This window comes from Chroicocephalus ridibundus, chromosome 4 (genome assembly GCF_963924245.1).
Source record: "Chroicocephalus ridibundus chromosome 4, bChrRid1.1, whole genome shotgun sequence".
NCBI classification, from domain to species: Eukaryota; Metazoa; Chordata; class Aves; order Charadriiformes; family Laridae; genus Chroicocephalus; species Chroicocephalus ridibundus.
In genome coordinates, this window is record NC_086287.1 from 3,288,962 (window position 1) to 3,306,634 (window position 17,673).

General features: G+C 43.4%; 1 protein-coding gene across 1 annotated transcript in view; it reads left to right on the top strand.

Moving 5' to 3' along the window:
* The first annotated feature begins 3,771 nt into the window (after positions 1 to 3,771).
* The window catches only part of SHANK2 (SH3 and multiple ankyrin repeat domains 2), a 412,637-nt gene continuing 398,735 nt past the window's right edge, over positions 3,772 to 17,673 (top strand). Inside the window, exons 1-3 of the mRNA XM_063333193.1 lie at positions 3,772 to 6,044; positions 6,755 to 6,827; positions 8,030 to 8,146. The gene's annotated coding sequence lies outside the window, so the exon portion shown is untranslated. The remainder of the gene's footprint in view (positions 6,045 to 6,754; positions 6,828 to 8,029; positions 8,147 to 17,673) is intronic.

Below are 17,673 nucleotides of genomic sequence, written 5' to 3' on the forward strand. Positions count from 1 at the left end.
AGGTTGTTAATCAGGGAAAAAAAGAATGAAAATGTTTAAAAGTGTCTATATTTTTTGTAAGTGGCAAGGGAGATACTTGTTTACAACATTTGTGTATAACTGAAAGAGTTCTTTGGGCTTTTCTTCTTCCCTCCCTTCCCCAGGTCTCCTCCTCTCCTTCTGCAAAACAAAATTCTCTTCAGTCCTTGGTTGGCATCTCTAGCTGCTGGCACAGCTGGCGCTGAGACGTGAGCTCTCAATGGTTACAATATGAATCCTCATCCCGCAGCTGACTCCTTTTTCAGTGTGGAAGAGCATGATTACGCTCTGAATACCTCCCTAACAATCTGCATGTGGAATCTTATTGAAAATTAACATGCATTTTGAAAATGGAATTAATTACGTGCTCGGAGCAAATACAGATAAAAATAAGTAAAACTATTAAGCAGTTTGTGTCATTTGGCAAACCTCTGCTTGTCTGAGAGGAAATGGCCTTAGCCACCATGGAAGTTCCTTTTCTATATGCTGTTGTACAGAACACTATAGCGGTTGGAAGAGAGAGTAGGGAATACCTGTAGCCAAGAAAATAGTTCACAGTTTTCCCCAAGAAACTAGTTCACAGTTTTCTCCAAACACTCACCTGATGTTCCCAACTACTCCTTGGTTACCATTTCACTTTAATTTTATATTTAAACCCATGGAGGTGTTAACATTTATACTCGATTATACCTGTGCATGCCTTACTCTGGTACTATTTAGGATAGTACTACTTTAGTATCCTAAATTTGGAAGAGCTTCCTGTGTAATATCAACAGTGCCACCAGTGCCAAGCATTCAGAAGCCATCTGGTTCTGGAGAATAGCTTTGCATTTCAGTTTTCTAATTTAGTAGGTTTTGCATTCATAATATTCACTCAGGTTTTCTTCCCTCCAGCCATAGAGGCCATAAATATCTTCTTTAAGTAATAAACAAATCAAATTTCTCTCACCTTTAGAAGTCAGGACTCAGAAGACGCCTCCCCACAGAACTAATGTATCTTGAGGTTCGTGATAAATCATGGCTTTACCATATCACATCAAGTAGACCTCATGGGCAGAGGTAGTCCAGAAATTTTTAATCTTAAGAGCAGGTGAACTTGATAGAGAAAGAAGAAAGATCATCACCTACAACGAGACTTTTAGGTAAGAGCTATTTATAAAAAAGCTTTTATAAATACATCAACAAGAAGAGAGCCAGGGAGAATCTCCATCCCTTACTGGATGCGGGGGGGAAAGTTGCAACCGACGGCAAGGAGAAGGCTGAGATATGTAATGCCTTCTTTGCCTCCATCTTCAGTAGTCAGACCAGCTATCCCCAGGGTGCTCAGCCTCCTGAGCTGGAAGGTAAGGATGGAGAGCGGAACAACCCACCCGTAATCCAGGAGGAAGTAGTCAGTGATCTGCTTCTGCACCTAGATGTACATAAGTCTATGGGGCCGGATGGGATTCACCCAAGAGTACTCAGGGAGCTGGCGGGAGAGCTCACCAAGCCTCTCTCCATCATTGATCAACAATCATGGTCAATGGGGCAGGTGCCAGATGACTGGAGGGTGGCTAATGTGATGCCCATCTACAAGAAGGGTCGGAAGGAGGATCCAGGGAACTACAGGCCTGTCAGCCTGACCTCGGTACCAGGAAAGATCATGGAGAGGATCATCTTGAGCGAGCTCTCACGGCAAGTGCAGGGCAGCCAAGGGATCAGGGCCAGCCAGCATGGGTTTAGGAAGGGGAGGTCCTGCTTAACCAATCTGATCTCTTTCTATGACCATGTCACCCGCCTTCTGGATGCGGGGAAGGCTGTGGACGTTGTCTGTCTGGACTTTGGTAAGGCCTTTGACACCGTCCCCCACAGCATCCTCCTGGAGAAGCTGGCGAATCATGGCATAGACAAGTGTACTCTTTGCTGGGTTAAAAACTGGCTGGATGGCCATGCCCAGAGAGTTGTGATTAAGGTGGTGAAATCCTCTTGGTGGCCGGTCACCAGTGGTGTCCCTCAGGGCTCAGTTTTGGGGCTGGTTTTGTTTAATATCTTTATCGATGAGCTGGACGAGGGGATTGAGTGCACCCTCAGTAAGTTTGCAGATGACACCAAGCTAGGTGGGAGCGTTGATCTGCTTGAGGGTAGGAAGGCTCTACAGAGGGACCTGGACAGGCTGGATCGATGGGCCAAGGCCAACTGTATGAGGTTTAATAAGGCCAAGTGCCGGGTCCTGCATTTTGGTCACAACAACCCCCAGCAACACTACAGGCTTGGGGAAGAGTGGCTGGAAAGCTGCCCGGCAGAAAAGGACCTGGGGGTGCAGGTGGACGGCCAGCTTCACATGAGCCAGCAGTGTGCCCAGGTGGCCAAGAAGGCCAACAGCATTCTGGCTTGTATCAGGAATAGCGTGGCCAGCAGGAGCAGGGAAGTGATGGTGCCTCTGTACTCGGCACTGGTGAGGCCTCACCTCGAGTGCTGTGTCCAGTTCTGGGCCCCTCTGTACAAGAGGGACATTGAGGTGCTGGAGCGTGTCCAGAGGAGAGCTACCAGGCTGGTGAGGGGTCTGGAGACTAGGGCATATGAGGAGAGGCTGAGGGAGCTGGGCATGTTTACCTTGGAGAAGAGGAGGCTGAGGGGAGACCTCATGGCCCTCTACAACCACCTGAAAGGAGGCTGTAGAGAGGTGGGTGTTGGCCCCTTCTCCCAGGGGAATAATGACAGGACCAGAGGAAATGGTCTGAAGTTGCGGCAGAGGAGGTTTAGGTTAGATATTAGGAGGAATTACTTTACTGAAAGAGTGGTCAGGCACTGGGACAGCCTGCCCAGGGAGGGGGTTGAGTCACCATCCCTAGAGGTGTTTAAGGAACGTCTAGATGTGGCACTTCAGGGCATGCTCTAGTGGCAGAGATTGTAGGTTGTTTGGTTGGACTCGATGATCTTAAGGGTCCTTTCCAACCATGAAGATTCTACGATTTGTATTTTTAATAGATTCTGGTTTTTCTGTAAATAATGTCAGCTTGCAGGTGAGACACTCCAAAGGTAGAACACTTGACAGCAAGTCAAAGGTTACAAATAACTCTTTGTGTGGCCGAGGGTAATCTGCTTGATTCAGTTCACAATGGCGATTTAATCACATTTTTCGAAAGAGCAGGTAGACTCTTACCAGGTGAATTTGCATCACTGTTTTACTTCAAGGTAAATGTATCAAGAACGTTTAACTAGAAGTTACCTTAAATCATGAAAATATTTGTATCTTTGGAGCAGAAAGTGAGAGTTACTGTTATAAACCGTCATGGCGGAAGGAAACTCAAGAGCTTGCTCTGTATGGGCCGAGAGTGTGTCATAGCCTCCCTACGCACCAACCAATACGATGTGAAGGAAGCGTGTTACATTGGTCCCAGTTTGTGCCTGTCTTGGAAATACCGTCTTGCAACAGAAATACCAGTGGTAATGACTCTTCTTCACCAGTTTTTTTCTAGTTGTAAAGACAAACTGTTCCGCGTCAGGAGCGTGCCTTTTCCTGCTGGCCGAAGCTGTCCCGTGGGGAGCATAAGGTAAAGGGCAGGGACCTACTCCTGTTCCCGAAGAGGAATTTGGATGGCTTGGGCAAAGAGTATCCTCCAACTTCAGCAGTGAGCCGTGTTCAGTTGCAGATGCTGTATCTTTGGCTTTTGAAGGTATGATTATTTTTTTTTTTTGTCAGTATATTTGCAAGATAAAATCCTTAAAATTCTAAATATATGTTTTGCTTAATGCCACATCCTTTTGTTGGACCTTTACTAATGCAGTCTTGTACCTTTTCAAAATATGCTCCTTAAGATCATTCTCCTAGCCTGTGTCCTTGATTATTTTATGTCCATCCTTTATCCAAGAAATGTATGTCTTTACGTTCAAGACCCTTTCATAGTTTTAAGTTTCCTCTTTTTCCCTATCAAATGGTTGTTTTATGCTTCTGATCAGCTTCTCTTTCAAGTCAAGCATGTTGTTGCTACATCTTTGCAACCGCAGTCCTTCTAAATGCTTCTACAAAACTTTGGAAGACCTTGATGCCTCTTAATCCTGACCAGAATGAGAGACTCAGGTGGTTTTCTATCAAATGTTGCCCTGCTTTTTGCCACCCCAGTGTTATCCCTTTTCTTCGATTAAAAAGTACTCACGAACAGGAACCAATTTTTCCTTTTGTCTTTGGACAGGACCTTTTGTAATCAGGTTTTTGGCCTTAGCTGGGCAGCTTTGCAGTGTGGGTGGATCAGAGTTACTACGTGCTTCAAGGCTGTCCTTTATGCGCTCCTTAACCTTGTTGAAGCGGCCTCATTCTTTCACCTGCTCAGTTTCTTTAACAAATAATAGTACAAAATAGCTCGGGGTGTGTGAAGCATTGCGTTTGAATAATGTTCAAGAGTAAGGGTGCTCTTAAGTAAGAATAAGAGTATTTTTCAGACTGATGTTGTCCTAGACATACAAGGTGTCCTCATGTAGCGTGTGAGGTTCAGCTCAGAACCCACCTGCTTATTACCTGGCTGTTCAAGAAGATGCCTCCTATGTACTTTAAAATTTCCCAAGTTTTTCTGAACTTCACAGTTGCTTCTTCTTAATCTGGTAATGGCTACATAATAATCAGCTTTCATTAACATTTCTCAAAATTGCTTTCCTGGAAACATGTTAAATAATGTGTCACTTCAAAGTGACCCCTTGTTCCATAGTCCCTTTAACAAAGAAAACTTTGGCGCCATCATTTAAATGTAATTTCTTCTAAAGGAAAGAAAATCTGTCCAACGCAAGAGTAAGCAGATATTCCCCCTCATGGATTTTTTTTTTTTTTTTCCCCAAGGGGAAATACCTTCTTCTCATAGGAATAAATTGGTGGGGGAAAACGCTCACTCATATGAAGGTTACCAACTTCCATGCGTATAAACTAGCAGAGCTGCAGTTGCTTCTGTGGACGTAATTTATTAAATCCACTGAATATTCGACATCTAGCTTTTAAATGTGAATTCTGTGTTTCAGGTGATTTCTGAGGCTCCAGTCTCCTGTAACGGTACCTCCCCATTCTGCATTTCACATCGGCGATGCTTTGCTGTTCCTGACAACGATACGGGATCCGAGGTGAAACATGCATCACCAGTTATGTCACGGATCTCGGTGTTCACTCATAAAACACAAGCAGCAGTTGGAAGGCTTCTTCTGGGGGCTTTTCCCTCCATTTTTGCTACAAAGTTAGATGTTGCATCTTTGGCGAAATAGGATTTTCTTGGAACTATAAACTAGGAAACTAGTGAAGTCGGTATTTGGGCTTTGCTGACATTCTAAGAATCTTTAGACTCTTAGAGAGTTCAGAGTCAGAGGCACATTTTTTTTTTTAAACAGGAAAATCTGTTTTTAAAAGCAGTAGTGTTTTGGAGAGACAAAATATGCGAGCACTTGGGTAGCTCCGAATTTCAAGGTAAATACAAGGGAAATGGAAAATCCTGAAACTTAATCGTTAACCTTTGATCAAAATGAGTATTGGTAATTTTAACTGGGGATGCTCAGCTTCCAAAAGCAAATGACATCTGCTTCACCTCATGTATGCAGAATAGGGAGGGAAGGGAGAGAAAGGTGTAATGATGAGAGCAAGTCACCTCTGTAAAAAGCTTCTTGAAACCACTGGGTGCACCGTACTTGGGATGAACTGACCCTCTTTTCTATCTGGAAAGCTTTTAATGAAAGAGGAAAAGGACCCGATGATCTTTTACTGCAAAGGTTAATAACATAAAATACTGATGAGCATTTTATGTAAGAAGCGAAGCCTGCAGGTCTCATTACCTGGCCCTCCCGATTGTGGACTCACGTCCGATGAGGGAAGTGGGAAATACACTTGACACATTTAAAGGGTTATAGTGGACAGCGTTCACATTTCTGATTCCATTCCCCACGCATTTTTCTCGTTAATAGAAATACAAAATTCCACTGAGGTCGCCCAGGCTGTCTTCCAGCCCAGGCAAGCTTGTTCACCCACCAGACACTGACAGCCGAGAGACACGTGTCTGACTGCAGTGAACATCAAGGTGAGGGCAAGATTTGGGTTACAATTCGTTGATGAGCAATTACTGCAACTCATTTTTGGCTTGCATCACCTTTAGGTAAAGATCTTGATTTCTGTTGCAAATCTGCAGTTAGAAAATCTGGGGGGAGGTGCCGGGTCACTGACTGTAGTAAGTGCGACAGCGTGGCCCAATCTTCATCGCATCACGGGTGGCGACCGGTTTGCGTAGCGTTGCATGGTGAAAATTACCCAAATCGCATATCTCCCTTTAACTGGGGATTTCAGAAAACAGCAGTCCTGAGAGAAAGAAAACAAAAATCATAATGTAGTGACAGCAAGCAATAAAAATTGCAAGCTTTGACTTGAATTAAATTTGCAAAGGCGGAAGCCATGCCCGACAACGTGACAAGCTAATACGGAGGAGAATGAGATTAACGAGTTGAAATATCTCTTTCCTGTTTAAGGTTAACCTCGGGCAAGAATGAGTTTGTTGGTGTAACGTCTTGTTGAATTTTAATATGGAAATGTCTCCTGGCATGTATTCCAAACACCCTACAAATAGTGATATTGATCTGACCTTCAATTAATGTGAGAGGCCCTCTGCAAAACTCGGGTCTGGGTTTGAATGGCAAATAGCTTTAATATTCTGCGGAGAGTGGATCATTTAGAAGCCTCAGTTTGAGACTATAAATCACTGGGATTATGGCTTTTTTTATTATCCTTTTAATGCAGGCTTGCTTCCCCTGGAGCAAAGGACCAAAAGTGTGGTGGATCATTTAAAAAATCACAGAGAAGATGTCAGTAGGTACGGAGAACAAATAATGTATTTGTACAAAAGGGAGTTATTTGAAATCCCTTCCTGCTCTCTTGCCACGTTTTTCAGGTATCTGCTGCCTTTTTGGCAGTGGGCTAGAATGAGCCCTCCCCATCTTTAGCCTTTACGCAATCCGTGGGTATCTGTCCCCTTTTAGTTCCCACAGGGCATCTTTTCTAGTGGCCAGCAATTTGCATTTTTGTTTGCTTGTGACAATAATAAAAATTTAATAAGGGGACCTACATACCTTCCTGTCTTACCTGTTTTTGAAGGCTTTATATCATCTTTATGTCACCAGAGTCTCAATTCTCACACAGTTTCGTAAGTACAGTAGCAGCTGGGAGTGCTTCTGTGGCTGTCCACCTGTAGTTTAGGGAACACCTTAACTGAGTCGGGCATCACTCTGCTTTTCTTACAGATAATTTTTTTTTTATAGCAGTCTTTTTCCATCTAGGCTGTTAGCAAATAACCTTTCTTAGCCATGAAGTAATACATAGTTTTGCTGAAGTTGATGCTGATATTGAGCAGTTTTCTATAGCTCATGATCCGAGTGTGAATTTTCCAGGTTTACTCTCTAATTGATTTCCCATCTGGCCCGTCTGCAAATGATGTTCTTGCAGGACTTCAAAGCCTCCTAATTTAACCAGAGAAGAATTTCAGCCAGTCATAGCCTCCACTGGTCTGTAAAATACCCAAGCTGAAAGGCAACTAGATCAACTTGGCCAACTGGACCTTATGGTTTGCCAATACTACTCATAGAGCTGGCAGCGATGTAACTGGGTTGAGCCTGCTCCCAAGCCACAGGACCTTGCCTTAAGAACCATCCTTCTCTGGCAGTTTGACCTTGGAAGCATCACTTTTATTTAATAAAAAAAATAAATAATAAAAAAGTGAAGATGGGCTCCAGTCTGCCTAAACTTGCCTGGTCGATGCCGCTCAAGTTCCAGACGACAGTCCTGTCTACCCACTTTCTGCTGATGCTTAGTCTCACCTGTGTTACTGGATGAACCTACCTACTCCTCTGCTCAGAGGTGGAGAGGATGGTTGACTTGGGTAGAGCTTTGCCATACCTTCAAGGTGAAAAAGCATTAAATAAGTGCTGAGGTCTGGGCTTGGATTTTTTTTAATTTTTTTTAGTAAGATTTTTCTTGTACAACAAAATATCACAAACCCTCTTCTGACTTCTTATACAGACTTATGGTCCATAGCAGTCTGAAGGGGATGTATGGAGCTTGTCTTGAGAAAATATCGATGCTCTGGGCCTTTTCCTGCTCCCATTCCAGTTGCTGAATATTTTGCTCTTGTCCTTGGTAAGTACGAGAAGATGTGATTCTCTGAAAATGTGCAATTCTTTGAATATGTGCAATTCCCGCTATAGCCCACTGCTGTTAGGGCTGGGGAGGAAGGGTTCGTTATGGTAGCTCTTTCACTCTGGTAGTTTTGTAAAGAGCATTTTGCATTGCAGGATGCACACTAAATCAGTCACTTGGCTCTCACGCAGAGTTGCTGAATTAACATGATGTGACCCAGAGATGCAAAGGGATTTCTTTCATTAATGGTGCCGGGATGCTCGGGAGAACACAAGATGCGTTTCCTAGACAACAGCCACCGTTACTGTGTAACTGGAAGAAAGTAGAAAGGCTGAAAAGGGAGTTTATGAAGAGTAGGGATCAATTTAGGGAAAAAAAAAATCTGAATAGCAAAATTAAAGTTCTTTTACAAAATGTAAAAGGCATCAAACATAGAGACCTGCTATAGAGTCTGTGAAACAGCTGTGATGGCCTCAGAAATAAAAAGCCCCGCAAAAAAAACCAACAAAGAAATGCAGTTTCAAACACAAGTACATCACCTCCTAAAGCCCGTACATGCTGCAGCCTTAAAGTCACAATCCTTGTCTGACTTTTTTTTCCCCAAAATAAAACAAAGAATGATAATCCTGATGGCATAAACACAGACGGCAGCTTGCCCGTGATCTCATTCAGCTGAAGTTTTACTTCAAATTCTGTGCAGGGTAAATAAACATCAGCTGAAGTGCCATCTCTCCTCTGTTCTGGGTGATGGGGGTAGGAGGACTGCTGCAGACTTTTGGTTAATATTTAAGCGGCGTTCCTGACAGCGGAATACTGTGCGGCAGCCTGGGAAACCAGCTTGTGTCTAGCCCCGCGGTTCCTTTTTGAGAGACAGGTTAGACGTTTGGATGCATGGCTCGTCTGCTTTAGTAGATAGAAAAGTATGACTTAAATTTCCCTCATCTGACCATTTTAAAATGATTAAAAAGATTACTTTTCTGCACTTATAACTATAGCTACTTGGGCTAACCATTGCGCTAGAGAACTATTTTAGGATCCGAAAGGTACATGTATCTTTTAGGTTGCCAGTTCACAGACGTCCCGGCTGATCTGTTGGCTTGCTGCCATCAGAAAGGCACGGTCTTTTTCTCCCCCCTCATCTCTTATCCTCCCTTTCCTTTTGCCTAGTCTGCAGGGATTTTTTTTTCATGAGCTGATTCGGTAACCTGATTTAAAAAAAAAAAAAAGAAAAAAAAGTAGCCTCTTTTCTTTTGCTTTGACTAGTTAGCTTTCAGATGGGTTTGTGAGTTAAATTGTTGAATTGTTTAATTTTGGATAGTCCTGCCAACCGTCGAGGCTGATACAAACCAGTGGGAGATGAAGGGGGAGCTGGCTGCCCCTTTCATTGCCAGGATGCTGTTCGTTGCCCTCCTGTTTCATTAAACTGCAGCATCAGGGGGGAGAATTTAGTGTTTGCTGAGAAACCGGAGTTCTCATCTACATTCCAAACTCAGTAACACCTTTTTCTATTGTCTTGGACCAGAACCCTTGCATCCTATCATTTGTCTGAGGATTTTATAACCTTTTACAATTAATTCACGTGAATTAACTAATATGACAGGAAAAAGGAAATGCTACGCCATCTTCAGGGTGGGCAAGGAGGAAGGGAACTACGTGCCTTGGTCCTTAGGAAGATTACGGAGCAGTTCCTCATGAAAACAGTTTACTAGCGCATGAAGAACAAAAATTTGAAGAGCCAGCACGGATCTACCAAGAGCAAATCATGCTTGACCATCCCGATTGACTTTTACAATGAAACGACAGGTTTTGTGGATGAAGGGACAGGAATGGCTGAAGGTTCACTTTGGCTTGAGAAAGGCTTTTGGTACAGTCTTGCGTATTATCTTAGTAGCCAAATTAAGGAGATGTGAACTGGATGGGTGGACAACAAAGTGAGGGAAAAACTGGTTGAAGGGCAGTGGTCCATGGTGCAAAGTCTGACTGGCATCTGCTTACTGGTGATGTTTCTCGAGGATCAGTACTGCAATGACCTGGATTGTAGAATCATACAATGGTTTGGGTTGGAAGGGACCTTTAAAGGTCATCTAGTCCAATCTCCCCTGCAATGAGCAGGGACATCTTCAACTAGATCAGGTTGCTCAGAGGCCCGTCCAACCTGACCTTGAATGTTTCCAGGGATGGGGTGTCTACCACCTCTCTGGGCAACCTGGGCCAGTGTCTCACCACCCTTACCCGGATGATGGGCCCTAATGCGCTGCTCAGCAAATTACCAAATGATGCCAAATTAGGGGGGTGAGTTGATGGTTGGACTCAATGATCTTAAAGGTCCCTTGCAACATAAATGATTCTATGTGCTGGAAGGCAGCGTGGCATTGAGAAGGGACTACAGATGGAGAGAGGCTGATAGAACTGGGTTTGTTTAACGTGAAGAGGAGGGAGGGAATAGAATCACTTTTTTCCACTGCCAAAAAGGTGGGGATGGGTGGGTAACAGAAGGGCTTCCTTCTCAGAAGTGCACAGCTGAAGGACAAGAAGCAATGGTCACAGGCTGAAACATGGAACTTCTAGTTGGACTTATGGAGAACATGGTTCATCCTGAGTGTGGTGAAGCACTGGCATAGCCTGCCTGGAGCCGTAGGGGGATCTTCATTCTTAGAAGTTTTTAAAACTTGACTGGACAATGCCATAAGGATCCTAATTTAATTTACAAGTTAGCTCTGCTTCAAGCAGGGGACTGGACCAGGTGAACTTCAAAGGTCTCTTCCAATCTAATTTTTTCTTCATCTGTGATTACTTTGTCTCTCTTATAAATGCAGGATAATTTGTCCACTTGCCCGAGCTCTCAGAAAAAAAATAATCAGCAAATCCGAAAACAGACATGAGAACAACTGATAAGAGTTCTGTGTTTTAACCATGAAGATGTTTCTCTGTGTGTGTCTTTATTCACACCAGTGTCTCGTAGACAATTGTTAAGCCGCTGCTGTTGCTGCAAAACTTTATCTAACCCGCTCTGCTTTTGATTGTGTTTATTAAAAAAGGAGAATTATTGGAGAAATAGTAGTAAGCACCTCTGACTTCATTGCTTGCTTTTAATTAATATCTTTTTCCCTCTCAAAAGTGTTTACTAGGCAAACATCACTCTATGAGGCTCATATTGGGCAAATATGTTGGTAAAGTTTGTTGGAATAAGAGGTTACATAAATGTGGAGCTCTGGGACGCTGCAGTTCACCGAGCTGTTTGCTGAAGAGGTTTTACTCTTTGCTACCTGCCAGTGGATGTCACACTTACACAAAAGTGGCGTAAGTAACGAGCCAAATTTCTACTTCTTCCATTAAAAGAAATGTTCTGGCCCTAAATTTTTACAATATCCTCAAAGAAAGCTTTGACTTCAGCAGGACTATAGCCTGAGGACATACAACAAAATTCAGCATGGGCTATATATTCGATGAGGATTTCTGTTCTGTCTTATGAAACTAGACTGACGACTTCCTAACAGACGCAAGCAATTCCGCTGTGAAGAATTATTAAATTTCTCTGTGAGAGAAGTTTAATTTCTCGGTGAGAAAAGCTTTCTCCCCATTTTATCAGTGACCTGTATCTCTGCAAGGGAATTCTGTTATAAATAGAGCTAAATGCACAGAGTTCAGCCCCGGTAACATTTTCATCATTATTTCATTATCAGAGCAATGCGATCCCGGCATTTCCTTCTAATTCTTTCCCTTGTGACTTTGCATATTCTGTCTTAGCAAAACATTGTGGTACAGGTATTGGAAGGCAAGGAGGTACCGCTGCCGTTAGGCTTCTGTGCCCTGAAAAAAAACAGCGTCAAGATCATCCCGTGAGTTTGTATTGACACCACAAAGCATTTGAAAATGAGCACTAGCTCAAACGGTACCCAACTCAGAAACTGAAGTTTACAAAAGTGTCGTTTAAAGACATTTCTGGATGCTGGAGAGATTATTGCCATTCCCTGAGGCACAGGAAACGTAAGAGGCTTTACCGAAAACTGTGCAGGAGTTCATTGTCAGAATCTTGGTCTCTTGGGCTGGTACCAGAGATACAGAGCCATTTTTCTTTTTGTATTTCATTGCTGAAATCTCAGGGATAAAAAAACCCAAACAAACCCAAACCAACCCAAACTTCTACAGAATTAGCGGCTAAATGTTTTATATCGACTTCACCGTCCAAGACAGTCGCTTCGAAACTCATTCTTGGAAGCTAAAATTAGATTGTCGTCATATTTAAAGCCCTCGTATTTGTCTTGGTCGGTAGAACTGAAATATAGAACCGGTTGGCAGCAGCCTTTCTTTCCTACAGAGGTGTCCTGTCTGCTCAGTTACAGACCATCTATCGATCATAATGGCATCACAGTTATATTAATTACTGTGTTTAGTTAGACTAAACTTTTTAGCTGGCAATATTTTAGATTATTTAAAGTACTTAAAAATATTGTTACAAAGGTTGAATGCGTGTCAAAAAGTCTTCCAACTAGGTGTTATTTGACGGTGAAAATGCTGTCTCTTGCTTTGTATCTCTGCCTGGGGGTTACGTGCAGAGAAAACCAGTCTGAAATGAGAGTCGTAAATCCGAGATGTCGTAACTTGTTTACACCTAACCCCCAAAGTCACGGGTTGCTTCTAAAACACCGTCGAGTGTTTTGGGACATACTATCAGTGTGGCTGCAGCTTTTCCCTTATTGGATTCCTTACCTGTTAAAAAAGGATCCTTTACCTCTATACATTCTTTACGTTTATACTGGAAAACTTTGGATTTGACGTTTAGGAGAATAGGATAGAGACAAATGTGATTCCTGCTCTCTGGTGTTTCATCTTGCCAAAGACAGACCAGGTCGGACACAATTTCTGTCTAACGGCTGTATATCACCATAATCGTTTAAATTGTGGTTGTGTTATTGGTGCCGTATTGGTAAGGAAAAGACGCAGATGCAAGATCGGTGGGCTGGAAGTAGAAGCAGCAGAGAGTTGAGGTACCTTGCTGCTCGGTTTGCTGCGTGTATCTTACAAGGGGAGCTCTCGCTCAGTCTGATTAGCCCAGAGCCGTGCCCTGCAGCAGGGATCCTTGCACGACGGAGCAGGAGGCTGGATCCAGTCCCCTTGAGCTGAGGGATGCTATGTGTCCACACGTCCTTCTTCACGTTACTACTGCATGAAACCGGGCCATAAAGTTCATCGGCTGCTTACACATACCAACGTTATTGTGCCGTCTGCTGTCACCGTTAAGTATTTCTTCCTGGCCAGAATGATGTCTCCAGGGAAGGAATTCCTCCGTGCAGCGCAATGGCGGAGCCTTTCACGGAAGGGAGTATGGATTGTGTTCCCGGAGCCTCCTGCTTTGGCAATGCAGATACAGCTTCCAAATTGGGAGTGATACAATGCTAGGATTTCTGACGGTTGGCAGGAGAAAGGATGCTAATTTGTATAGCGCTGCGCGGCCGACCTGTGCCGCTTTCTGAGGAGAGTGTCTGATCTCCTACCGACATAGTCCTTTGTCAGAAGATGCCAGAAAAACCGTATTATCAGCTGTTACAACAGTGGTAGCGGGGGTGAAAGAGCCTTTTCTGTCTTGATAATTAGGTGAGGACTTGTCTGGCAGTACAGCCCTACAAAGAGGGGAATCTGGGAAGCTGAGTTTGACTGTAGGAGGGAGAGGGGAGGACCATCGGCAACCTCAGTTCAATAGGAACTTAGATGAAACATTTCGAGCCACGCTGGCAGTGATGCTAAAAGTGACGTTTCCTGGGGCTGGAAATGGCATTGGAACATAAATGACTTTTTCTTTTCTATTTTCTTTCTTTGCAAGACTTTTAAGGAACTTGAATGTGCTTACAGGGGTGAGCCCGGAGGCAGAAGTTCTGTATTTAGATCAAACTCTGTTCAGACCAGACGCAGGTGGTTAAACAGCCACGGGTTAGCTGGGGAGGGAGGGACGGGTAGAGACTGAGCTTTTTGGCCCTATATTTTTGTTAGGCCTATGTGTAATTTAATTTATAATATAATTATAATAATATAATAATTCCACTCTAAATGTAAGTGGGTAGCAATTTGAATTTGTATCAAAATGGGATACGTGCAGCAAGTTGGAGATGTTGTGACATTATAAAGCAGCTAATGTTATATAAAAGCAATATTTTAAATAATATAGTTACAATATATAGCATCAAATGAGTCCTAGACGTTAATCATGAAAATTGGTTAGCAAAAAAATATTTTTTTTAATAAGCAATATGCTGAATTTCAGTGTCGGAAAGGAAACCACCTGTTTCCAGCTGTGTATTTCACAATCAAAGGAGAAAGAAAAGTAAGTTCCAAATATTTCTTTTAAACTGAGATTCGTTTTAAAAACAGTATTCACCTGCCCAAATCAAACAAGCAGACTTTAAGGGGATTAGGGTTTCTGTTTGATATAAATCAGCCTCTTGCTTGAAAAATACATCTGCTTCAGTAGGCTTCATGAGAGCTATCAAGACCCGCAAAAACACCTCAGAGACCGCGATGTGTGAAATCACTCCAGGCAGAAATATCCTAAATTACTTGTTGCGGGTTTTTTTGGTATTTAAATATCTCATATTTTGGTAAACTATGTTAGTATTTTCCTTATCAATACAGCTTCTCTATTATTTAAGTTATAAAATCTTCCCTTATATCGCAGCATCGTAGATTTGTTGACGTTGGAAGGGGCTTTGGGGGAGTCTCGCTCCAACCTGCTGCTCAGAGCAGGGTCAGGCCTGAATTCACGCGAGGCCGATTCTGGGCTTTGTCTAACCAGGTCTTAAAAACCTCCAAGGACAGAGAATTCACAGCCTCTGTGGGCAATCTGCTCCAATATATAATTATCCTGAGAGGTTTTTTTCTGTCGTAGAGCTGGAATATCGAAGGAGCCGTGAGAAGGTAACTCCCTTCTGCGCTGGGAGTCTCGGAACTGAGTGAACTGGAAGGTAGTTGCGCGTGTTTCGAAGGCAGAGATGGCAAAAATGAACTCTCCAAATAAAGACTTCTAGTGTTACATCAGAAATTTACCCTGGCCAAAGCAGCCCCGTCCCCTTCCCCTCCTCCGCTGTGTTATACCGAGCCAGGTGCTCGCACAGCCTAGGGATACCTCCCTGGTAATTTTGTTGAACTTCCGCGTTGAGAAGTATAAAGTCCTGCTTGAGAAGTTGTTTGCTGCCTTTATTCTTCCTTATAATACAGCTCAGCGGTAATGTAGAGCTTTCCATTGTCATTAACTAATACAGATGTTAATTAATTAATCATGCTTGCATATTTCTCTACTAAATTGCTTGTCTACTAAAATTTATCCTTTCTATTCCCTAAAGGTATTTTATATATCAGCGAGGGCTTCTGTTAATCTTCTCTTTTCCACAGCACGTTTAACCTTCTTTCGCTTATCATTTAGGGTCATTAAGGCTTATTATCTCAGTTATCCTCTCTTGAACCTTCTGTGTTGTCGATTTTATTTTATTTTTTTTCCTTCCTCTCACCAGAACGGTGTAGCTGCCCCAGATTCTCTTCTGATTAAGTGTAAAAAAAAAAAAAAATCAGGAAAAACTGTATCAGAGTTGACTCTACCAGAAGCCAGATTGTGGACTCGTTCTCAGGAATTCAGAGCTGACTTTCTGGTCCGCACCAAGACTCAGTGCTACCTGCAATTGCTTTAGTGGGTTTTTTTTAATAAGGTTTATCACTTTTTGCAGATTAGCCATTTACTAGTAAATTGTGTCCAGTTTCTGTGGACACACGGTGTACGCGCTTCAGAGAGAAAAGGAGAAATTTGGAAAGAATGGAAAAAAGATTCCAAGAATGATTTGGAGTCTCCAAATGACGATGGGTAACGAGAAACTAAAGTAGTTCAACCTATTCCGAGGTAAGGCAGCTTGGAGGAAACCTGTAGAACCTCCAGGGAGAGGATCGCAGGGCGCGCTGAAATTGAACCAAGGTGCAACAAAACCCAGAGTTTGAAAACCGGAGACAAATTCAGAGTTCATTTAAGATTCACTGAGAGTAATGAACCATCAGGGCAATTAACCTATGGACGTAGGGAATTTGTTCAAGTATTTAAATTGAGACTAAGTATTTTTCCTAGGTTGTCCAGCCAGAAATGACTGGGTGAGGTTCTTTGGTATCGTGTTCTGTGTGAAGTCAGAATAATTCATTGCAGTCTCTTCCAGCCTTAAAATTTAAGCCTCTAAACCTCATATGCTCAAAACTTCAGGTTTTTTATTTTTTATTTTTCCTACTTGGTGTTTGGGGAAGGGGTATGGCTTATTCCTGATGGAATACAAAACATCACCTCTCTTGGGATTCTTGCCCACACACATTCCCCAGTGTTTTCCTGGGAATAATGCAGAATATGCCTCGGCATTCCAGACCCTTTGCTCCCTTGGTGTCCTGTAACGTAAGATCTCTTTTAATTTATTCCTGCTCTTTACGATTTCTCTTCCACCGTTGCATTGAGCGAAGTTGGATTGTCGGGGTTGCTGCCCTATTCCTCTTTAACTTCCCGCTGGTTATTCTGTCAGCAGCGTTTCCTGCAGGCCGTGTAATTATACCCACAGATTCTCTCCCCGGAAAATCTTTTCCGTTATTGCTGCCTCTCCGATGAGGCAGCGCGAGGTTTGTCAGGCAAGCTCTCTGATGGTAAATGCATGCTGACTGTCTGCAATTTAGGTATAATTTGCTAAATGTTCCATGCCAACTATTTTCTGCTATTCTTATTATTCAAATCATGCTTGTAGAGCCTTCTAGTTTTGGGGTTTTTCCTTGTTTCTTTTCTTGATATCCGTAATAAATGTAGCATGGACTTTACCCTACCACTTCTGCCTATTCCGTCAATTCCAAGGAATCTGTTATTGCTGTTAAAGCTCTACAGTACCGTTTGGCTGATTTCTGCCTCGTCAGAGATTAGAATTGTCATATATTTGCCTCTTTTCCCCCTTTGTTTTGTATACGGTCCCTCCTCGTTCTCTTCATGAAAACCAAGTGATGGATCAACCAAGGCCAAGTGCCGGGTCCTGCACTTGGGTCACAACAACCCCGTGTGGTGCGACAGGCTTGGGGCAGAGTGGCTGGAAAGATGGCCAGCGGAAAAGGACCTGGGGGTGTTGGTCAACAGCAGCTGAGTATGAGCCAGCAGTGTGCCCAGGCGGCCAAGAAGGCCAACAGCATCCTGGCCTGTACCAGGAACAGTGTGGTGAGTAGGACTGGGGAAGCGATCATCCCCTTGTACTCGGCACTGGTGAGCCCCCACCTCGAGGGCTGTGTCCAGTTTTGGGACCCTCACCACAAAAAAGACATTGAGGTGCTGGAGCGTGTCCAGAGAAGGGCAGCGGAGCCGGTGAGGGGTCTGGAGCAGGAGTCGTGTGAGGAGCGGCTGAGGGAGCTGGGGGTGTTCAGCCTGGAGAAGAGGAGGCTGAGGGGAGACCTTCTCGCTCTCTACAGCTCCCCGAAAGGAGTGTAATGAGGGGAGGTCGGTCTCTTCTCTCAAGTAATAAGTGATAGGACAAGAGGAA